A 26,678-nucleotide genomic window follows, 5' to 3' on the forward strand; every position below is an offset into this window, starting at 1 on the left:
AAAATAGAATATTTTGTACGATATTAATTCAAATAAAAAATATAAAAAACATAGAAAAGACACGAAGAAAAAAATTCACATATCTACTTTTTTTTTTTTTTTTTTTTTCACAAAATCAGAGATTGGGTAACCAGAACTCTTTCGGAAGAGAAGCTTTACGCCAGGTGGCTTACAATTCATTTGAAAAGGAAGAGACATACATCTGTGCGTTATTTTTGTCATTTAAATGATAAAACACAGTTTAATGTCTATCCAGACATTGATTGATGCAATAAATAAATAAAGCCTATTATATATCACTGTTAGGTTCGACTAAGAAATTTTGTCAAATTCCTTTGGGATGAGAAATCATACAAAAACTGCTTTTAGAACCTATAAATGACTTTATGATCTTACAGTGATGCCATTCGGCTTGAAAGAGGCTCCAACCATTTTCAAACGACTAATAGATGAACTACTGAGAAATATGAGAGAGTTCCCAATACGCCGGGCTGGCATAGCCATGTGGTTAGGGCGTTAACTTACGATAGACTAGCATTCCATCTAGAGGGAATGTGTCCCTATTTTCATCGGCCCGCCAGTAGGTTAGGGTGGTTAGGGCGTTAACTTACGATAGACTAGCATTCCATCTAGAGGGAATGAGTCTCTATTTTCATCGGCCCGACGGTAGGTTAAGGTGGTTAGGGCACTTGACTCGCAATCTCAGGGTTGCGGGTTCGAATCCCCGTCCCACCAAACATGCTCGCTCTTTCAGCCGTCGGGGCGTTATAATGTGACGGTCAAATCCACTATTCGTTGGTAGAAGAGAAGCCCAATAGTGGGCGGTGATGACTATCTGCCTTCCCTCTAGTCTTTCATTGTTAAATTAGGGACGGGTAGAGAAGTTAGCCCTCGTGTAGCTTTGCGCGAACTTCCAAACAAAACAAAACTCAATGCACTTACATCAAAGCAAAGGTTGGAAGAGTATTTAATACATTTTACAACTACTCGAAACAAGTTAAGGAAAGAGAAGTTAATGATATAATTAGGAAAATATAAGTTTGATAAACCTCGAGTTAGGTATTTAGATAATATATAGTAAGTAGTTGATCAGTTATTGATTGAGTTTACCCATGAGAGTTGTTTGATTTATGTGGCTCGTCAGTGGCACAGCGGCAGGTCTGCGGACCTACAATGCTAGAAACCGGGTTTCGATACCTGTGGTGGGCAGAGCACAGATGCCCGTTGTGTAGCTTTGTGCTTAACTTCAATCAAACAAACTAATTTATGTTATCTTCTACAATAATGATACGCTATTATATATGCATAAAGCTACATCATATATATGCAAATAAGCTAGGGACAAGTTACAAGGTGGGTGTGTGTCCAGGTTTGATTCTCTATACTTCAAAAGGACAGTCTCAATAGAAGGAGTAGAATGTCCTATAACTAAGACCGACGTGAGGGCATTCTAAGGTTTAGTATGATATTATCTAAGCTTCAAAGATTTAGTTATTGAAATTGCTTCACCGCTAATAGATCATATTAAAAAACCCAACCCCATTTAGTAGTTTGAAACCCAGACTGCCAAAAGGTTTCTGATCAGTTCACAAACTGTCTAGGTTATCATACAGTACTTAACAACTGTATTTCTGAAAGCCTTACATCTTGGAAGTGGATGCAAGTAATCGAGAAATAGGCCCAGTATTTACACAGAAAACTTAACATGGTTTAAGAAATTCCATTAAACTTGGTAGCCTAAAACATTTATTTATTAAGAAAAATGAATTATACTACTTCAGGAAAATAATGCTTTGTATTGATTTTGGCTTTAAAACATTTTCAACATTATGTGTATGGACAGAAAGTTTATAATGAAATAGATCACAAACCTTAACGTTGGTTAACTCTTTTTAAACAGAACAACTTTAAGTTTTCAGGATTATGACGGTTATTCATTCAAGGCAGTGATTTACAGGTATCTTACAAAAATTCACAATCGCATGTAGAGTGTATAACTGTTTGATAAACCCACATTTAGTACAAAAGTGTACCAGAATGTTAATGTCCAATAGGGTCTGAGCTAGGAACTCTGGGAACTTTGAAACCTTCCATTTTTTTAAGAGTGTGATTTAAGAACTTATGTTAGTGTTATGTCGATTAACTACAAACGCAGTGTGGACAAACTACCCAAATATATGCTTTCGCTAGAGTAAAGTGCATAAGTGATTTATATAAAACAGGAATTACGGCGAACTTATTTGATTTTCATAGTAGTTATCCTACAGTTTACAAAAATACACGATAAATTGAAGTTTGGACTCCAATATGTGCCTACTCCCTTTTTCTTACTGGAAAAAAGGGGCGTGTAACGGACTTTGACCCAGAAATGAGACACAAAGGAAGTGATTCGGTTCTCACGTGTGAAAAACTAGAATAAACTGACCGTGGTCAACTCGAAAGTAAGTTTAACGCCCAGATGTTAGATATAGGAGAGGAGTAGGAGAAAATGATGCTCAAAAGTAAGGTCAGAGTTAGAGAGGAGAGCGGACACACACAGAGTAAGGGAAAATGATGCTTGGGTGTGGTGAGGATAATTGAGTTAAGAGTAATGAAATTGCGTCTTCTCATGAGAGTTGTCTGATTTATGTTATCCTCTACAATAACGACACGCTATTACATACGTATACATCTACACTATATATATGCGAATATAGACTATGGACAAGTTAAACTGTGTGTCCTTGTCTTCATGAATGTACTACAAAGGAGGAGAGACGTTAAACACAAGGCAACACAAGGCTGTTGTTCGTGGTCAAGGCCATGATGCCTATAAACACAGAACGGAGTATCGACCCTGTGATTTTCTACATTTACAATGACCATAGGTGTTTATGTAACAATTACATGGATAGGTAGAAAATACTAAAACATTGTCGCACTATTACCTGCATTAAACCACTGAAAATATTTAACAACAATTGTAAAAAAATGTTTCAAACAAAATAATAAACGCCATATTATAAATTAAGTGCAAAATAAAGATGATCTGAAACTTTCCCGTAAATTGATAAAACATACCTTTTTCAACTGTAGTGAAAACGAGTGTTCGACGCGTTTGAAGTGTTTTACATAATTTAAAACTACTTATAGCTGAGGCCGAAACCTTTACCGAGGCTAAACTTTCAAACGAATTAAACATTTCATGTTTCCTAAAATAAAATAAAACAAAAAACATTCAATCTTTTTTTTTAAGTCAGAAATAATGGTGATACAAAAAACTAAAGGAAACGGATTTCAGGCATCTACAGAATTATTACAAATATATCGTTTGTTTCAAAACTGAAATCGTGAGAATTAAAAACGAAATTAAAGACTTTTCTGCAGAAACCTGTTGAAACACTTGACAGTTGTAAGAGCTTCATGTCATGTTTCTCCAAAACAGACAAACGTAAAGTCATCAATCAAGCCTCTCCAGACAAATTCTCCATTTCAGCAATTCTTTCTGTAAACTTCCTCGGTTTATTTGTTTGTTTGTTGTTAAGCACAAATCTGCACAATGGATTATTTGTGCTGTGCTCTACATGAGTATCTAAACTGGATTTTTAGCATTATAAGCCATAAGACTTACCGCTGAGTCACTGACGACATCTTTCTCGGAGACGTTTCCAATATGCCAATATTTATTCAAACATGAGATCAAACTAAATGTGGCATTTTTTTCACAGATTATTATAGATAGAATAATATTATGCCAAATAATACTTCTGTAGCTAACGGTTATTTATTGTTTACTAATATTAGATTAGCTGACCACCTATATATATATATATAAATGTCCAAACTCTGAAGTTAAGTTTAATTTTTGTGACAATGGATTTCATTAAAACACACAAATCTTCCACTTATATATCTGTAGGTGTCTTGTAGTTCCCTTTTACCCGGCCCCAGTGGCTCATCGGTAAGTTTTAAGGCTTATAACGCTAAAAACCGAGTTTCGATACCCGTGGTGGGTACAGCCTAAATAGCCCATTGTGTAGCTTTCTGCTTAACTACAAACAAACAAACCCTTTTATGTGACTCAGCGATGAGTTACGTAATTAGTCCATTTAATGTTATTGTTTTTTCTTAACTTTCTGGGTCTTCAGTTCCAAATCCCTTATACGACATCTGAACCGGAGCTAGATCAGAATGACACACCCATTATTTTATTATGGTGTTCTTTGTTGTCTGTATGAACTCTGATTGACTCCAGTTCCATTGTCATCTGACCCGGGCGTATCACAATGTATAGCGAACCCAAGGGTCTTTATTTCTCAGCCCATTCCCTCATAAATGTGTCCCGCACTTTGGGGTCGTGTTTGCCTTTAAGAGTAGTCCAAGATTTGGTGATGTGTGGTATTGACCATATGTCTTCCCTATATGCTATTAGTTAAAAACTAGAAATGATTAATGTTATAGATCTTATGTATCTTTTCACGAATTTCCGAATCAAACAAACTACACTGCCACCTGAATAGCGGCTCATAAAGAGGTGCATATGCTTTATTTCAGATGGATCCATATACCCTCGTCTGTAATGGAAGTTCTGGATAATAGTGCTAATATATGCATATTTTCCTCCTTATCCTCTTTAAATATCTTCCTTATCGTGTGTTACTCCAGACCTGTTCACTAAAACATACAACAAGGTTTGTTAGTTGTCATGTCTCTAGGCTAGAAGATTGCTTTTGGTTCTTAGTGCTGACTCTTTGAGGTGTGTAACAAGAGAAATAGCTTGTTATTCATAGCTCCATCATAGCGTGTAGGCCTGCTGATCGAAAGGTTCGTGGTTTGAAACATAATGTCACTAAACGATCAATCCAGATAAGCGGTTCAAAGAGCCTGACAAAGCCTTTGTGACGGTGGGCACCTGGTTGGTTTTCAAAATGAGGCATGGTTACAGTTGATCCTTAGGATTCTGTGACTCAACCATTTAGCTAATGTGCGCATAATGTGACATTCAGGTAGAAAATTCAAATTCTTATGTGCTTTACCAACATAGAATTATTAGATGAAGAAATGATAATTTTGAACATTAGAGTCCGACGCAAGTCGTAATTGTTTATATCACTTCTCAATTACTATAATTTATTTTGGAATTTATATATTTTTTTTCTACAAAAACCAAAGACAAAATTATCAAAGGGGAGCTAACCTTTTTTGTTTGTTTGCTGTTAAGCACAAAGCTACACAATGGGCTATCTGTACTATACCAACCGCGGATATCTAAACCCGACTTTTAGCCTGCTAAGCCCTCAAGCTTGCCACTGATACATCGGGGGCGAAGCCAGTATATAAAAAACAACAACATGCATTAGCTATACATGAAGAAAGAAAAGTAAGAAAATGCGCGGGAAGACATAATCGTAGCTGAAGATTAGTTGTATTGTTGTTGTTGTTGTTTAGCTTTTAATAATTTGAAAACTTAAAATGGAAACTTGATTTTTTCACCCGAAGGTCGTCACAAGTCCATTTATTTTAAATCAATAAAAATACCACTCAACGTCTCACGGGAACATAACTGTCCATTCATACAAATATACAGACATTAGAATAACAAGGCACTAAAGCCATTCGTCGGTTTTCAAGCTGGCCTTATTAGCAACTTTTAATAAAAAAATATATATATCAAAATTACTGTGAAACTTAGTGATTCAATTATGTTTTATGTTTAGTTCTTTACGGCTATGTGCTTTTATGTATTGGTGTAGAAAACAAGAAAAATAACATCCATCATATAATTCCTCAGAATTCTTAATATGACTCTGCTATTACTCACTGGTAACGATGCAGCTAAGCCCGTGCAGTATATTAAGGTATCTAAGCAGTGAGAAAAATACATTTGAAACACCACTGACATGCATTAATTTCATTAATTCAAATAGGCTTAGATAATCATTATTTATTTTGGCCTATCGCATGCATACATGATTAATTGCGAAAAGTACTTTCTTGTTTCAAGCAAACAACAGGTGAAACTCTATAATAGAATGTTTTACATATACCATTTCACATAGACAAAGGTTTCCCAACCTCTTGGCCCCAGTACTTTTCGCAATAACACAAAAATTTGTAAAGTGACATCATAGATATTTCAATAAAATCGTCAAATGTGACGTTGTTTAAAATATAAATTATAACGTACATTATAACTTAACAGAAAGAAGTAAATACAATGACACCTGAAAAAGCGGTAATACATCATTCCTCGTTAGGATAAGTAATGAAATGTTAGCCAAGTTCGTGTTTCTCAGTAACTGATATGTAAATACTTATACTTTAGCATATTGATATAAATGTCATTTTTCCTGTTAGATATAGCCATTCACTTTCTTTCTTGTATGCCTGTTACATTTATCATGCATCCCTTGGGCAGGTACCAAAATTAAGCTGAAAACCATTGACTTAGCTAGCTAGACCTTTGTGCTTTTAAAAGTAAATATCTTACAAAAAAAAGTATTTTTTTTAACACACGTAAATAAGCCACCGAATTACAAATAGAATAATATCCGCGAAACAGGAACTTAGTTTTCGAGTACATAATAGTGTAATAAAAATTAATATTTAAACATTTCTTAACACCACCCGTATCTGCAAATTAAGTAAGCTCATGTTGGTCAGAAATAAATTACTCATTGTGGAAATATGTTTGTTTGGTTTTAGTTTCCTTTTTTGAATAATATCATTGGCCAAACAGACGACGATTTAGCCTATTTTTAGCTTCAATAGACCACTGGCTACTCCAAATCGATGGATTGAAATTGCTGACGATTGCTTCAACGACTGTCGGAACAAAAGTGCAATTCTAGTTAGAAGTGGAACCTTTATTTTGTAAATGTAAAACGCCTAGATGCTCAAAATACATACTATGGTCTCGTTATGGTTGTGAATATGATGAATTATAAAACATGCCTATTAATAATACATTGGATACGTCTTATCTTCCTTTGAACTACAAAATTGTTTTGATTTACAACACATTTCTTTTATGTGTTATAAAATAAGAGACAAACAAAAGTTTTATATTTAAACTGAAGGAAAACTCGTGTTTGATTTGAAACATCGATGTTCTTGTTTTTGTAAACTTTGTATTGAATTATTATACATTGTCTAATAAAATAATTCATAATTTGGATTTCTAGAAACAAAGTTATACGATTATCATAATATTTTCTGATATTCCACGTGAATGAAATTTTCATTGACTTGGAACATCAGAAAACATACGTTTTATATATGTATGATATTTTTGTTTCAGTAAATTTGCTGCACATAAAAAAAAATATGTGACGAAGCTGACAGTCACTTTTTACTAACAAATTATCAAAACATCAATGTTCGAGACAGGTTTACATCTTTTTGATGTGTGTGCATCTATACACGAAAAACCTGGTCACAGTTTAAAACTTGGTTTTAATCACTGTTAATTAATAAACTTATTTAATTTCAAAAACTTTATTTAAAAAGGTTGTTTTTATGAACGGTATTTATGTTGTTCTTTACCCCCCACAGTTAACCTATAATTATATAGGTACTTGATGAATATGTAACATTAATACTACTAATTTATTCCTCTAAATTTAGGTTAGAGAGAAACGTGAGGACCAGACTATTGTTATTTGATTCGATGCTTATCACTGAGTTAGAGCGGTTTCGGCAAATTTCGTCCCTTCTCCTTGGTAAACTCTTCTGAATGAAATTCACAATTTTGGTGACGAGAGAAGAAAATACATTATTTTTTTTAACAAACTGTCTGATGAATAATTTAGAAGAGTAAATTAGTAACACTAATTTTTACATATTCTTCAAATAGCTGTATAATTATAGGCTCATTGTGGTGAGAAAGGGGAAATTTTAACACCACACACGCACACATAACTTCCAGACTACTACTAATACAAGAGGTCTAGTTTTTGTCTTTTATATTTTCTGGTACAAGATTGCCAATGTTCAGTGAAATTCCTTGAAACTTCTCTAACTTGGAAGTTATACAGAGGTTGAGGACGTTTTATTGAAACTATTCTGGAACCTAACCATGTCGTTACAGACCATGCCATCATGTCGGGCATGCTCTATCTGACCATGGTGTGTTTTATTAATAGTTTTGCAGTGTAGTTTTCGTAAGGCTATCTTGTTCAAAGCATCCTAATCCTCTCTGCATGTTTCCATAATTCATCTTGTTTGAAAGAACGACAGTGTCTTATTGATATTTTCAACAGTCCGATCACACAAAAATGTAGAGACGCTGCGTTCGGTACTTTGACAGATGTGCTTCCGTATGGATAGTATTCACGATTGCCCGTTTTATTTTCCTGCTGCTTAAGGTATGCGACGGTTGAACGGATATGTCATGAAGTAACTTGTGTCGCTTTTCCAGACGGAGAACTTTCCAGGTTATTTTGTGTATTGGTTCCTGGGATACGCTTTTGTAAATGACGTTTGTGGATGGATTTTCACCTGGGGTACAGCAAACAACAAACAAAATTTTGAAGTAGTTGTTGGGATGCCTCTGGATTAATTTCTTTAAAGCGTTAATTTATGAAACAAATAAAAATAAAACAATGACATTAAATAATTTGAAAAATAAAAAAGGTTGGTAACTCACATTCAGAAAACTCCTGATAAAACCCTAGTCTCCTTAAAAAAACAAAGGCAAACTTACTTGTCGTAAGCACTTGGGTTTCCTGAGATTAACATAAATCTTATAGTCTTGATGAGCATTATTTTCCTTTGTTTCTTTAAAGAGTAACCATAAAAATAATACAAGTCTTATAACAAAAATATTAGTTGATTTTTTTTATTTCTATAGAGCATATTGGTGTATAAAAGACATTCTAATATTAGTAATAAACGACCTTAAAACACCAGATTGGACATTCAACGTTTCGCTTTACAGCTTCTTCAGGAGCATTTTACAAAAACACACAAAAAAAAAGAAATATGAACTTGTTTTAATCAATATAAGAACACTATTTCTATTTCCAGTTTAGTTATAAACTTAATATCTAATTTTTCTGTTCAGAGCTATGTACTTAAGTAAACAGAATTTTTGTCTAAAGAAGGTAAGTAAGTTTTAAAACTGGACTTGTGTTTACGATATTATCTAGAATAATATGTTCTAATGATAAACACTTATGAACTTTTTATGAAACGAAATGCAGCTTTGTTTACATTGTCGTTTCTGTTCCCTACGTGGTTACACCTGATGTTTCGATCGCCTTCACCCCCACAACAATACCTATAATTTGGAAACCATTAGGGTCCTGTGGTTAGTTGCCTCCACTCACTTTAGTTTGTAATAAACGTAAAAATTGTATTATGTATTGGTTGGGCTTCATTTGTCTAGACAAGAATAACACAAAGTACGTTAATGGCGAGGAAAGCTAGAAATATCACGCTAAGTTTAGGAAAATCACCCACTTCTTGAGTCAAGCGATTGGGCATCAACTTGCAAGCAATAATCACGTAAACACAGATTTGCTTGTTGATAACCAATAACAGAAAAGCTGATAATTTTAAAAAAAAACTGTGTAATTTTCTGAGTTCTTAGAGAACGTTTTAGTGTTTTACTATCCTTCAAAGAATTATCAAGCATCATTACTAGGTCTGCATGTCAGTGATCCCCATAAAAATGATTGATCATTGTATATGGTATTTGTACTAAGATGGGGAGCTAAACCTTCGGTTTAAATTTAAATGAAAAATAATATAAACTTTCATATGTATGCTATATATGTGTGTGTGTTTATTTATTCATTGAAAGTGTATTTGCATTAGAGTAAAGCTACACTGGGCTATCGGCTGTGGGCTATCGAACTCCGGATTGTACCTTTGTTAGTCCGAAAACTAACCGCTGTCCCACCTGGGGTTATTAGCTGAAAGAAGACCACATATTTATATAAAAATGTATTGTCTATTTGGTACTGTAGATACATAGGAAATATTAAAACGGAATGGCGACCTCATGTTACTTATGGCAAGTTAGTTCTCTATGTTAGGTTGTAACGGTAGATTCTAGTTAGGTTGTAACGATAGATTATAATAGATTGCAACGATAGATTCTAGTTAGATTGTAATGGTAGAATGGAGTAGGTTGTAACGATAGATTCATTTCGGCCTTTTTTATAATTTCGTACAATACCTTTTGTATAGACTGTAACGGTAGATTCTAGTTAGGTTGTAACGATAGATTATAATAGATTGCAACGATAGATTCTAGTTAGATTGTAACGGTAGATTATAATAGATTGCAACGATAGATTATAGTTAGATTGTAACGATAGACTCTAGTTAGATTGTAGCGGTAGGTTTTAGTTAGATTGTAGCGGTAGGTTCTAATTAAATTGTAGCGGTAGATTCTAGTTAGATTGTAACGATAGATTCTAGTTAGATTGTGACAGTAGATTCTAGTTAGATTGTAACAGTAGAGTCTAGTTAGATTGTAACGATAGATTCTAGTTAGATTGTAACAGTAGATTCTAGTTAGACTGTAACGATAGATTCTAGTTACATTGTAGCGGTAGGTTCTAGTTAAATTGTAGCGGTAGATTCTAGTTAGATTGTAACGATAGATTCTAGTTAGATTGTAACAGTAGATTCTAGTTAGATTGTAACGATAGATTCTAGTTAGATTGTAACGATAGATTCTAGTTAGATTGTAACAGTAGATTCTAGTTAAATTGTAACGATAGATTCTAGTTAGACTGTAACAGTAGATTCTAGTTAGATTGTAACGATAGATTCTAGTTAGATTGTAACGATAGATTCTAGTTAGATTGTAACGATAGATTCTAGTTAGATTGTAACGATAGATTCTAGTTAGACTGTTACGGGAGATTCTAGAACTAGAATCTATCGTTACAATCTAACTAGAATCTATCGTTACAATCTAACTAGAATCTACTGTTACAATCTAACTAGAATCTATCGTTACAATCTAACTAGAATCTACTGTTACAATCTAACTAAAATCTATCGTTACAATCTAACTAGAATCTACCGCTACAATTTAACTAAAACCTACCGCTACAATCTAACTAGAGTCTATCGTTACAATCTAACTTGAGTTTATCGTTACAATCTAACTAGAATCTACCGTTACAATCTAACTAGAGTCTATCGTTACAATCTAATTAGAATCTACCGTTACAATCTAACTAGAGTTTATCGTTACAATCTAACTAGAATCTACCGTTACAATCTAATTAGAATCTACTATTACAATCTAACTAGAATCTACCGTTACTGTCTAACTAAAGTTTATCGTTACAATCTAACTAGAATCTAACATTACAATCTAACTAGAGTTTATCGTTACAATCTAACTAGAATCTACCGTTACAATCTAACTAGAGTCTATCGTTACAATCTAACTAGAATCTATCGTTACAATCTAACTAGAACCTACAGTTACAATCTAACTAGAATCTACCGTTACAATCTAACTAGAACCTACAGTTACAATCTAACTAGAATATACCGTTACAATCTAACTAGAGTTTATCGTTACAATCTAACTAGAGTCCATCGTTACAATCTAACTAGAATCTATCGTTACAATCTAACTAGAATCTATCGTTACAATCTAACTAGAATCTACCGCTACAATTTAACTAAAACCTACCGCTACAATCTAACTAAAACCTACCGCTACAATCTAACTAGAGTCTATCGTTACAATCTAACTAGAATCTACCGTTACAATCTAACTAGACTCTGCCGTTACAATCTATCTACAATCTATCGCTACAATTTAACTAGAATCTAACGTTACAATCCACTAGAACCTTCCGTTATAATCTAACTAGAATCTAACGTTACAATCCACTAGAACCTTCCGTTATAATCTAACTAGAATTTACCGTTATAATACAATAGAATCTAACGTTGGAATCTACTAAAATATACCATTACAATCTAACTGGAGTTTATCGTTACAATCTAACTAGAGTTTATCGTTACAATCTAACTAGAATCTACCGTTACAATCCAATAGAACCTTCCGTTATAATCTAACTAGAATTTACCGTTACAATCTAACTAGAATCTAACGTTGCAATCTACTAAAATATACCATTACAATCTAACTAGAATAATAAATATATTCTTCCAATATGCTCTCACGATAAGTTCTACTCGACTTTCGTAGATATCTTTTTCTACACTCTCTTTCATCGAGCATCGACTTTACTAGTTAACTGTTGCACTGGATAGTGTTTATGTCGGTTGTCATAAAAACTTCACTTGGGTGGTCAAAAGCAGCGTATAGATTGATTGAGGAGCTGGAATCTTATAGTGTAGATGGTAATATAGTGTAGTGTCTGTAATACTAGTTAAAAAATGGCTTATTAGTAATTGTCATTGGCGGTTAGCAACACTAGTTATTTATGCGCTGTTTTTTTTTTCTCTCTTTTCCTCTCTTTGTTTTGTTTATCACGTTAATAGCAAAGTGACTGCGAAATGTTTTAAATTTGTGTGTGAAACTAATATCTTGGGAAGGTCTGACATTGATCTGAACAGAAATAGCATTTTCAGTTCCTCGTGGTATTGAAATAAAATACATTCAGGAAAAAAAAACTAGTGGTAGACGTGAAACAGAGTTGAATACTTCTGCATTCTCTTGCTATTTGAAGTTCGTAATGGATTAATTGAAATGAACTTGATCAAGATCACCTGTATTCAAAGAGTATTTTTCATCAAATTTGTGAAACTTATAATGTTTTCTTGTTTTACCTGTTTTATTCGCTTCCAACCACGTGTTCGTGTTATTTGTACTACACACAGATAACATTTCAGATAACCTTTTGGCTGTCAAAAGTTCACGCCAACTGCCAAATTTTGGTATTGAACGAAAAGCCTCTTGCTTAGTGACTTGTGCCAAAAATGACATTTGAAATGCTGTTTTTCACTTCTCTGATTTGAAATAAGGAATACACTAACTAAGAGAAATGTGTTGGGAAAAGGCTAGAATCGACTTAACTTTCCTATCTTAAGAAGCTAAAACTTGTATTATTACTAAATGATATGGATGGTAGTTCCACAGTAACTTGCATACATGTAGACTATCCTTTGGATTGTAAAACAATTAATGGCAGTACAAGTTAAAATACTTGGCTGCCGCCTATATATAGTTTTCATTAATCACATTTCGTGTTTTATTTAGTTAGTAATAAGAAATATATATATATATAATACATTTTCGCAGTGGCCTGTAAGCTTTAAAGCAGCATTGGGACATATTTATTCATACAAAATAACCATACTATTATGGTTATATTTAAAATGACAAATACTGTGTTATATAGGTTTCAATTCGAACAGAATTTTAGTTTAAGAGGACTTGAAAATAATTTCATCTATAGAAGAAGAATATCTCTAGTCTCCAGTGCAATTCAATTATATTATATAGGTTTCTATGTTAGTGTTCGATATCCATTTCTTTATATCACAAAGCCTAGAAATTTATGTATATCAATAAATTTGACCATCTAGAAAAGTACGTTACCACAATGATAAATTAAATGATAATTAAAAAAGAAATAGGAAATAATGCATTCCTAAATGACTTCATATTCTCCGTTTAAGAAAACATTTGTAAAACTCAAGCGTTCTTGTTCCACTACCTTCGACGTTACACATTATATTGAAATAAGCAAAAATAATTTTGAAAATACGTTGTTTGTGCATTTGACAAGCATGTTAAACAACCTAGAACAAATTAACGTGTTGAAAAGAACAAACAAGAAGTGGAACAATAAAAACCGGAAAGAAAAATTCTTTAGAAAACTTTTCCCAAAACGACATTCAACTTGTGGATCTGCTTTGTTCCAAATAATGATTTTAGTACGTTGATTGATCTACATGCTAGAGAAGTTTACTACCGGGCAAAGCACTAGTTGTCCTTACACCAATTATGGAGTCCCCGTCGCCGCACATTTGTCATTGCGCAATCCAGGTAGCGTGGCGCCATACTTAATTCCGAACCACCGACCACGGGGAGACAACCGGCCGGCAGCAACCGCTTTGCTTCTTACTTTATTATTACTTATCTTTTCTTTTTAGGTCAATTACGGAATGTAATTAAGAGGAACTTAATACATTGCTTAAACTTGTACTAAATTAAAGTGTATCATTCATGTTATTTATATTATTTAGCGAATCCCTTTAGTCTTGAAGATAGTTAAGTCTATCTTAGACTTGCTAATGCAATGTCAAGTTGTTGTGGATCATTTTAATGGACATCTTGCCTACTCTTGAACATAGGATTATTCAGAGAGTTGATATTACCCACATAATACATTAAACTGTTTTTAACTAATTATTTCTTTCTTTTTTAAAATAATTTGGCGATATTAATTTTTAAACTGTTTCTATATCTGAGATTAGTTTTTCAAGTTTTCAAATTAAAGTTTCGATTTAATTTCACCTCTTTATATATATATATATAATAAAAGAATACTGAATAAGCAGTGAATTATTTTCTTCGACAGTACCCTACAACATATTTACAATGTTGTAGACATCTAGAAATGCCAGTTCTATTTCAGATTATGAAAGTATCAGGTGATGACGTAGATATGACATCGGTTTTCTTAATAACTGTTTACAAATATAAATGCATACTTTGACTGACTAGAGAGTCACGACTTTCTTTAATATATATTCATATAAAGAAATAAAATTTTAAATATGAGAAGCGGGAAAAGTCAAGCATCTGCTGTTTATGATAACAATTTCAGTTTTATTTGAATATATATAATGAACATAGCCACATGTTGTCGTGTATTGCTTGATTAAACACGATATATGACATATTAACAAACTTTACGTTTTTTGCACAAATTTAGATATTTTGGTCGTTTTGTGCTTCGTAAGGAATTCAGACTCTAATTACTGAAGGAAAAGTAATTCTGATCCTCTTCTCAAGTTAGTGCCCTCTACGGTTAACAATGTAGTATTTTCTGTAGATGAGTAGAGAAGACTTCTTTGGCCGTGAAAGTCAACTTCTTAAGAAACATCAAAACACACAAGACCACCGCTAAGAACTAGCCTAGGGGTGAATCTGATACCCTTGTAACATGAATTAGTTCTCTTACACATGTGTCAAAAATCAAAATAAAGATAAAAAACGAGATACGCCCATCAAGTTAAAATAGCATATTTATTAGCAGTTTTTATATTTTTAAAGAAGAGACAATCTAAGTTTTAGAAACTTCGTGTTTTATCCATTTTTTTAATGCCAGTGACCCAACATGGCTTAGAGGTTAGCGTGCCCAAAGGTTTATGATCCTTGGCCTTTTGCCGCAAAAACGCGCCCCGTACTTTGATGAACTATAAGATTGACGGTGAAATCCCACTATTCGATCTGACAAAATTAACTCAAGAGCTGGTGGTGGGTGCTCTTTATTAGCTGCCTTCCTTTTAGTCTATCAGTTCAAAATTAGGAACATTTTTGGAACTATGCACGAATTTTTTAAAGAAACAAACTGAATACCGGCTTTCCATTCAAATAAGCTTAGTTCGTTAATTTTCCGTACGGTACAAAATATGTCGCATACTTACTAACACATTTCCACTTTTGAGGTTAAAAATAATGGAAAGATATAAAGAAACGAATTTCGTGCGATTTTATTTCATATGCTGCTTGTTTGTACTGATTATTACCAGTGGCCAGCATGTTTAAATAGGAATTTAAACCCCATCAACACTTTAAACATTTTAAAGCATTTATGCACTACAGCGGGTCCATGACTTTGTTGTATATTTCTGAATTTATTAAACCTGGCAGGTATTTAGCTGTAGTTGTTATTTATCTTTATGTTTGTTTGTTTGTTTTGGAATTTCGCGCAAAGCTACACGAGGGCTATCTGCGCTAGCCGTCCCTAATTTAGCAGTGTAAGACTAGAGGGAAGGCAGCTAGTCATCACCGCCCACCGCCAACTCTTGGGCTACTCTTTTACCAACGAATAGTGGGATTGACCGTCACATTATAATGCCCCCACGGCTGAATGGGCAAGCATATTTGGTGGGATGCGGATCCGAACCCGCGACCCTCAGATTGTGAGTCGAGCACCTTATCCACCTGGCCATGCCAGGCCTTATCTTTATGTAACAGGATCGAGTGTTTTGCTAAGGCCACTTTTATTATAGCAAACGTTCTGAGGTTGATATCAATGTTTTAACCTCATAAATAAATGGGTAACAAAAATACAGTTCTACTATATTTTTAGCGCTTTTATTATAGCAAACATTCTGAGGTTGATATCAATGTTTTAACCTCATAAATAAATGGGTAACAAAAATACAGTTCTACTATATTTTTTCTAGCGTTTAGTTATTTCTATTGTGCCTCACATTTTATAATGTGCTGATTCTGCTCGGAGATGAACCAATTCATTGTGAAACATCTGCTAATAAGGCTATAAAAATGGCCTTAAATAACTGCTTCAAATGCGATGTTTCATATCGTAACCATTTTATGTATTTCAGCCTCGTAGCATCTCGTGAATCTACTATTAAACCCTGCTATTGTAATGATGTAAAACCCAAACGTATATAAATAAAATCTACGATATAATTATCTTCATTAATGTTTTCCTTTGTTCCTGAAGAAGGACAGTCAACTATTGTGAAGCATTTGAGTTTCTGGGTCTTTAGAAATATCATTTTAATCTAATATTTTTCGCAGTGGACAAAACGCAAATTACCCAGTTTGCAGCTTTGCGCTAAAAGCAAACAAAAATATCAATCTAATATGTTTTTAATGATGCAAAAGCTATCTAATAGTTAATTTAAATATTCCATTCTACAGTTACTCGCATTGCATTAGTAAATTTATTGAGATTTTCTCTATTTCGACTTAAAAATTCATGTGTATGAATAAAATGTGCACCGAAATGTTTTCCGTACCAAAAACATTCGACCTAGATGGGCTTATTAGAGCTGATGTAGTTCAAATATACATGCGATACAAATACTGGGTTCAAGCCGGAGATGTTGCGGAAGTTGGTTTACTAAAAAGTGGGGTTCCAAACTTTAAACTGATGTTTCACTGAAATTTGTCCATGAAAAGTACTTCCTTTTAACTCCAAGTATAATTTTTAGTTTCTCACAAAGATTCATGTGTGTGAATGTTAAAACTTCCTTTAACAAATTAGCTGTATACATATTATCAGACAATCTACTTTGATCACACAAATTAACACATGGGAGAATATTACAAAATTGTTGTCCATCTTTGAGTTTTTATTACTATTAGGTAACTCTTAATAATTAGTCCTAACACAATAATACGAGATATATGTATATAAGTATCTATAAAAACATACCTTCATATAACATAGTAGACATTTAATGCAAACTATACTGTTACTATATTAGTAAAATGATAACACACTCAAACGTATAAAATAACACCTGAGGCTGTAAATACTTTGGCTACGAACTTTCCGCTGATGACCTTGAAATAATAAACAACTCCAGTGGTAATTGAACCCTTAGTATCAAAGAACCACGAAGAACAATTAGCAAATGTAGTTAGCTAGCTATATTAACCGTGATAAAACTTGAAAATAGGCTAAAGTAGGCGAAAGGGAAAGTATAAATAATGTGGTAAAGTTTTGGCAAACGACCATCATTAGAACTCAATGGCGAATGTTTGGCCCAAAATTTGACAAAATATTTTTTGGTTTTTAACATTTTTTAATCAAATAATCGCCCATTATACATTTACTTAAAACACCAACTGAATTTAAAAGTCTGTTTTTCTTTGACTAGTTGAGTGTATAAAAAAGTTGGTTGATAATTGAACAACAACAAAAGTGTCGGGACGAACAAAGCGGTTTAGTTTGAATTTCGTGCAAAGCTACACGAGGGTTATCTGTGCTAGCCGTTTCTAATTTAGTAGTAAAAACCACAAGGAAGACAGGTGGTCATCGCCACCCACTGCCAACTTTTGGGCTGCTTTTTTACCAACGACTAATGGGATTGACCGTCACATTATAACGACCTCACGGCTTAAAAAGCAAGCACGTTTGGTGAGACAGGTAATTCGAACCCGCGACCCTCAGATTGCGAGTCGAGTGCCCTAACCACCTGGCCATAGAGACGAACAATTACTATCCATTTACAATTGAGCCTGTGGTAAAACGTTTGATAATAAGAAAAAAAAATAGAGAAGGAAGCTATTACTGAGCTACACTTTTAATTTTAGGAAGTTTTGTTTTTAATATATTTAAAATAGCATGCTTTTCAAGTAGTTATATTTATTTAAAACATAACTTCATAAGTAAGCTAGCTTACAAATACTGTAAATGTTAGCCAGATTTGTTAGTGTGGGCTAGTTTATTTCTGTAATAGGTTATATAATAACGAAATGTTTAAAAAAATTGAATTCGATAAACAAAACGAAAATGAACGTATTGAATCTCTTTGTATCAATGTTCGTACCAGAATCCTAAGTAAATATAGTTTAGTCAATTGAGCCTGTGGGATAGCTCTAAGTCTACGGACTTGTAACTCTAAAATCCGGAGTTCGATTCCCTTCGGTGGGCACAGCAGATAGCCCTCTGTGGCTTTGCTCTACAACAATACAACAATATTAATTTAGTCAATAACTTTCTCATATTATTATTCTCTTCAACTCAATGATACCTGTATTTTTCTTTGAGACGTAAGAAACTATGTCTCAATAACAAATATTAAACCATATACTGAGGTAATATAAGGAATGCAGTTCTTAGTTAAACTCTTATTTGCGCGAATAATATTAAATGTTATTCACGACAAAAGAAGAAATGAAATAAACGATAACAAAGGTACCTTTGTGTAAACAAAACTTTCACCTGAACGGTCATGTGTACCATTTAGTCTATGTAATGTTATTATTGGGGATTTTTACAAGAACTTTTGGTAATTTCCACCTGAAAGACTCCTTATGCGACACATAGGCTAAACGAAAGTGTCAGAGACTTCTAGGGCTCGGGTATATGCATCATTAATTTTGAACTACTGACAAGGAGCATCCATTACCCCAAGTGTTTTGCCTGGCTTTAAACCAAGTAACGGGTTTCACTGTCACTTTTAAAACGCACTCGCGGCTTAAAGTGCAGAGGGTTTTCAGCATGGGCGAATTTTGGACCTTGGGATACGCAGCTCGGCACGTTATAAGTATACCAAAACTTACCCAATTTTTCGAGAAAATGACTATTACTTGTTTAAAGAGGCATATTTTCAGCTATAGTTTACAAGTTGAGATGATCGAGGCCCTTCTTCTTGGAATAACTTGAAACAAACATTCATTGCATATTTTGTTTACGTTACAGTCGGTAATATTTTCATCATATTAAACTAGAAAAAGGTCCACTTTTAGATAAATTATAACTAGTAAATAAAATTGGCATTTTTGGTATCGTTTGTTCGTTTAAAGTTAAGCACAAAGCTACACAATGGGTTATCTGTGATCTGCCCACCACGGGTATCGAAACCTGGTTTCTAGCGTTGTAAGCCCGCAGACATACCGCTGTGTCACTGGGGGCCTTTTAGTATTGTTAGTAACTCTTTGTTTAAAACATTATGGAAAAAGTCCACAATAGACTTGAATTTTCAAGACTTCCTAACAAGAGTAATAATAAGAGCTAGATAACATGTTTGTGTTTTCAAGAAATATGTGTGAGAGAACTATGAAATGTCTTTTTTTCATCTCCCAGTATCGAAACTGAAAGCCTCTTACAAGCCAAGCGACTGCTCTATTATCTGAGCTAAACAAAGGTTAACAACACAACAACATATTTTAACAACTCAAACTATCAAGCAACTTCAAAATATAAGACAAGGGATCGTATTAAAAATACGAAAATAGAATTTGCAAAAGAGGAAAGGAAAACATAGTACTATGAGGTTAATTTAGTAATTTTTTGTGTGCGTTTTTTAGTATATTTAAACTTTTTTCGCCTCATTCTTCTATGATTTTTACCATCTCTTATAGGTTTTACAAAAACTGTTATGGTGTGAGACACTGGAACTAACAATAATGTGCTATCAAAGTAAGAATCTCTTAATCTGTTCTAAAATTTTCAAACAATTTATATGAAAAAGTAAGAACTTTCCAGTGCGTGATAAGAACTAATAAATCAGAAGAAGTGCGCCTAGACCTAGTTGAAACTACTGGTGCAGGAGATGACCCTTGACGTAGTTACCACCCAGTAGATGAGCTTGATAAATGAGACTTTTTAGTTTAATTGTGCTCAACTCGTGTTGTTGATACTCCATCCTTGGTGGCCAATCGGATAGCTCCATATACTTCACGTCCGTTGATAGTTTAAACAAAAGTATACACATTTATCATCCGGTTTCCAAGTGAAAATATAATCATTATATTGATTTACTATTCAGATATTACAGTATAGACGTAGACAAGAATGTACTTTGCAATGTTATGAGTTCTTGAACTAAACTCTTGTTGTATCCTGTGTTTCTTAATTTACTTCTATATCGTTCACTTGAACAGATATTTTTTTCTGTAATCTAAGCGCCAAACTTACATAAATTTTTAAAGAACCGTGTAATTATTTTTAATTACAAGCAGTTTTGAATGATCCTGACTTTTGACCTGAACTCCATCTCTTATTAACGCCCAATTATTTTTGACTGCCAAGCGTAGAACCACACAAGGAAGCGTAATGCGAAAATTATTTCGCCCCCCCCCTCTTTTATACTTTGTGCAAATTCTGGGGTAATAATATAATTCTGTATAGGTGTTAACATTCTAGCATGGGTACTTAAACTGTCCGTGATATTCCAATAAATGTTTTGGGAACCAGACCACGAAAAGGGAGACGATCACAACATTTACACATTGAAGCTTCTATTGAATAACAAAAGGGTATTGTTAAAAGTGTATTAAAAATTCAAATTGCATACCCGTGTCAATATTTTCAGTAGCAAAAAGAAATATGACCGTTGACACAGTTTACAAATATATTATTCTGGTCTAAAACTAAAAACTAAACGGGATATAACAGCTGTTATTATAGTCTCATCAAAGAGAAGTACGCTTGCCCAGAAATGACAAAAACAAAGTTTTAAAAAAATTCTGAAGAAAGGTGGTGCCATTCTATAAACAGCACACTGCACTTCAAATAACCCTAATAATATAACAACTTTACCAATTAGCTTCTCTGCAATCCCTGTTGTAATGTCTGTATCACCTAGCATACTAACAAAAACGTTTTGTATCAGAAAAAAAGGAAAATGTTAAATTACGGTTTGATACCATTGCTCAAGATAAAGGCGTTGTCTAGTTAGAAACGTGTTATTATACAATTCAATATTATTTTTCATATAATTAAAAGGAATATCACTAAATATTTTGTATTCCGTACGTTTTGCAGCGAAATTGTCGTATAAATACCGAAAAAAACTTTGCAAATCTGGAATATATATATCATTCATTATAAAAGTAAAAGGATATTTCGTAAAGAACAACGTTCAGAAATTTGAAAACGATATATTTTAATGACTGTTTCATATGGCTTACAGTTTTATTTGAATATAAATTTTCAAAACAGTAAAAACTAAAATATAAAAAAGTTGAAAACTGTGAGCAAATTAAACGGTTTTGACATACATTGTTCTCAGAGGTAACGGTGCCAGAATACAAAATCTGAGAATTAGTTTATTTCACAAGATTACTGTATATGTTCTATCAAACCAGTAAATTTCGTCAGAACACAGTGAAAACGTAAAAAAAAAACGAACAGTCAAATGTGGAAACTCTTATCAACAAAACAAAATATTCAAATGTACAGAAAAACTATGAAGAACTCTAAAGGACAAATTAGAAAAGTTCAGTTCACAAGCTGTAATATATCACGAGAAAGAACGAAAATGAAGGGCTATATAAGCTGAATTTATTATAACCCACTTTACCATAAGCTTTAACCACCAATAACCTTCCATGATAAATATTGGACATACCAGCAGCCCAAAGAATTAAATATATAGTGCAAAATTGAATATACCATTACGGCCAATGCAGTAATTAGGAAATCTGGTCTTCTTTGGAATATCTAATTACCAACTTAATATATCATTAAAATATTTTCCACTGATGTTCTGAAAATTACAGCCTAAGAAATGTCAAACTTGAGCAAATTCCTTGCTAGCTAAAACTTGAATCTATTGTAGCTAGAAACGCAAGGTAGGCAATGAAAAACCCAGTCCTACGGGACTTAAATATACGTTTGACCATTTAACTTTTACACAGTTGTTTTTCTTATCAAATATCTGTTATGCTGTGAAACTCAGTCCCCTGATGGATCAGTCTACGGACTTATAATACTAACATCCGGAGCTCGATTCCCTAAGGTGGGCAAAGCGCAGATAACCCACTGTGTAGCTTTGCGCTAAAACGAACAAACCGTGATATTTAATAAACGTTAAACGTACGAAGGCATTTTTTTATATTTTCTTAAATAATATCATTACCTCACAGTATACAGGCTCATAAATTCGCATTTTTATCAAGCGTTTTAAACCATATATTATCTCACGATTAAAATTCCTTACAGGTCTTACGTAAACAGTCTATCTATTTAGTCATCTAAAGGTCTGGTTATATGATTTGAAGCATTTTCGGATACATCAAATATGTAGACATACAGATGATAAGATTGATAAGATAAGTTATCGTTCTTTAGAAAAATCGATAAATATGCGGAAAATTAATTACAAGTATTGTGTATATAACAGAATAAACTGGCTGCAATAGCCTCTAATACCTTTAGTTAATTTTTATGGCAAATCAAGGATATGCAATCTTTTTAGAACACGACATTTTTATGCCAGTAGGTTTTGCTCTTTAATTTTTATGTTTTATAGCTCTTCCTTTCTATTACTATTTCTTAAAGGTGAAAAACAACAACAAAAAACACAAAAACAATTTTCAATTTTTAAAAATCACTCTGCAGTCGTACACCTTTTACGCAGTTCCAAGATTTTACGACATGTTTACAAGCTTTTACGACCTTCCCTTTTTTATCTTCATTCTTGCCAGTAAAGAAAGGTCCATTGTTCCAATAGCAGGGAATGATTTAGCCGAAGGCTACCGTGTTCAGCAAATGTGGTTATCTTAAATTTTTCGTTTTCCCATAAAATTTCTAGCCAAATATATTACAAGTTCTTAAAAGAAAAAAAGATATATAGTTAGGCCCACACGCAGGAAACTTGGCAACAGCGAAACATTTGTTTTAAACGATGCCTGAAAGCTATATAGTAGTAATAGTAAAGGCATTGAAGAGATCACAGTGTTGTCTTCTCCTCTTTCACGTAGAATTGTGTTCAGACTTAATTATCTCCCTTTGCTTTCATTCCTTAATTTTGGCCTCATCGAACAAAAACTGCTACCGTTCACTTTTTTGTTGTTGAGGGCGCATGTACTTGGAAAAATATCTCTGTAAGAACGTTCTTTGTTTGATTGCTTCTTGATGCCGCCTTTATAATGCCTCTATCACTTACTGTCTGCCTGAATCTCTATCTAAGGAATACTTTCTTTTTTCTTCCAAACAGCTTGGATGAGCTGCGCTCAAGGCGTCATAAGGCTTTTGACACTTTTAATACAATAGCGGGGGTGAGGACTTGAGGGGAGATTTCATTATCTCCACAAGCTGCTGACAAGCTTTGAAATCACCAGAAACACAATTGCCCCACTCAACTAGCCAGAATATTTTTAGAGCAGAGGAGGACATCACGATTTTTCCTGTGACCAACCTCAATACATTACAGGGGTTCTTCGGTGTGATATTAATAATGCCAAATGTTTCTCGAACCAGTTAATTTCCCAAGAAAATAACTAAAAATTACCACGCAAGTAATCTAATTGTTACAAATTATACACTACAAAAACCACCCTGAAGGAGCTTTCCAGGTTAGATTTGGTATTACACGGTATAAATCGCTTTAACTGTTTTATTTCAATTGCATGGGCGGATTCTTATCACGAGGTGATCGGGTAATGTTTCCGAGCACTGAAAGACTGTGTTTTAGACTTTGTGAATGAAGAAATCAAGTTTCAGAACAATTCAGCCATAAAATGTTTTATTACATAGCCTAATTTGTTACAAGATTAAATCAGATCCTTAAATTTCACTGGTATGAAAAACGTGATACAAGTGCACGCAACACGTGGCATGCTATATACTGAAAAGAACTCAAACGTCTAAAAGCCTAATGCTTTCAAGTCTTATAATATAAAAAGGATCCGAACGCATTTGATCGCGCGCACATAATGAATTTTGTACTTTACCTATGCATGCGCTTTCAACTGGTTTTAACACTAAACGTTGCAAGATAAAGGGTAAGTAACTTATTAAAATGTTTAAGTATAATTAATGTAAAACTTCTATCATGATTTATACGTTCATAATTTGGCCAAATATTTAAAAATACGTGAGTCTCAACCTCACATGGAAATTCTACATATTACTCATTTGTTGAAGATTTCATCTTAGTAGTTTTCTCTTTGTGTGTAGCCTTTCACTTAGAGTTAGTGTCGTATTAGAATTGTTTTCGTGTAAAATTATAATATGAAACTTCGTGTACAGCTTTAGTTGTCGAAGTTTATTTAAAGAAATATTTATATTGCTTTGTACAAATTCCAATGATAAGTATATTTACAGCAGTACTAAAAACAACACACTAAACTCCTGCGATTATGTTATATACGTTATTAAATTAGAGTGCGTGTTTTATGTTAATTTTTATTCCTCAGTAATATTAGGAGTGGGTCAATTTACAGGACTGTATTTTTTATGTTAAGTAAAATGTACAAGTACTTGAACAGTAATTGATTCAATATCATATAAAAATAAGTAACAATAAAAAAAGAGTCAATGTGTAAAAGTTAAACTTGATTATTCCATTCAAAGGGGCATTGTCGAACTCGTTCAATTACGTTTTCCTAATATCCAAATATAGACGTAGACGGTCTGGTAACTTATCATTTTTAAGCTGAACAAAATTTTATGCGACACATGGGCTAAATCTTCACATCAAAGATCCTAAGGCTCAGACGTAGCCATTCCTAATTCAGAACTGCTAGCCAGGAGAAGAGAAACGAGTCAACAGCATCCGGCCATTCTTAAACAAATAATGAAGTTGACTGTCACTGTTATGACATCCTCTATAATTGAAAGTGCAGAATTTGCTTAGGGGCAAATCGTGGCTCAAATTTCGGACCTTTCAGCGTACCAGCAGGCTGGTATGCTAACCACAAGGCTAAGCCAATCTTGTAATTAGCACTACAATATAATCAACTTAATTACACTATATGTTTATTATTTACCTTAGATATTATTAAACAGCTAATTAAGGGATTTACAAAAGTTATGTTTGCATATTATATATCATGGAAGAAGATTTCTTTGTTTGTTTCTTGTTAAGCTTAAAACTACACAATTGGCTCTCGAAATCTGATTTTTAGCGTTATAATCCCTCAGACTTATCGCTGATCCACCAGAGGGTATCACGAATGAAGGTAGTTTGTCACATTAATACGATGAGCTATATTTCTAAGACTATTCTTTACTTCTTATACATATGTTTAGTCTTACCTTTGTTTAGTGGTTTCAGACAGGTCATTCGTTTAGCTTTATTTAGGAGTCAAACACATTTTACAGTGCTCGATCACAATGAAACGCCTTAGCGTAGCGTTCACTTGAAGAATCAAGGTAAATATTCGCCTTCAGAAATTCCAAGCTTATATGAAATATTTGTACGGTTTTTAGTTACTTATGAATGGCTGTTTCAATTAAAACCACGCTTTCAATTCTTGACTATCCCTGTTCCAAAGACAGTATTATAGTCGCTTATTATTATGGTGATTTAGGAAATTGTTGGACAATACATATATATATACTGTATATATAGTGTATTTTGTATTTCCAGATGGGCTTGCATTTTTTATTTCTAAATCTACTTGTGCATATATTAAATATATATGTCTGTTTACAAAATGCAGATTCAATATATATATATATATGCACGTGTTAAACGTACTTGCTGGCATATATCATATCTGCTGGTGCATTTGTTAAATCGACAAATTTGCAAGTCGATATTTACTACATCTAATGCCGACATGCTAAATCTATACGACGATATATATATTGTAAATATACATGACGATATATTATATCTATATGACGATTTATTTATTGCAAATATACATAACGACATGTTATATCTACATGACGATTTATATATTGTAAATATACATGACGATATATTATATCTATATGACGATTTATTTATTGTAAATATACACAACGACATATTATATCTATATGACGATTTATATATTGTAAATATACATGACGATATATTATATCTATATGACGATTTATATATTGTAAATATACATAACGATATATTATATCTACATGACGATTCACAAATCACAAATCCCCCAGTGACTCAGCGGTAAATCTGCAGACTTAAAACGCTAAAAAAACAGCTTTTGATACCCGTAGTGGACATAGTACAGACAGCCAATTATGTCGCATTACGCTTAACAACAACCAAACCAAACAAATCGCAACTTTACTATATAAATCGCAAGTTTACTATAAAACCAAAACATACCGTTGAGAGAAGTTTTCACT

This window comes from Limulus polyphemus, unplaced genomic scaffold (genome assembly GCF_000517525.1).
Source record: "Limulus polyphemus unplaced genomic scaffold, Limulus_polyphemus-2.1.2 Scaffold222, whole genome shotgun sequence".
NCBI lineage: Eukaryota > Metazoa > Arthropoda > Merostomata > Xiphosura > Limulidae > Limulus > Limulus polyphemus.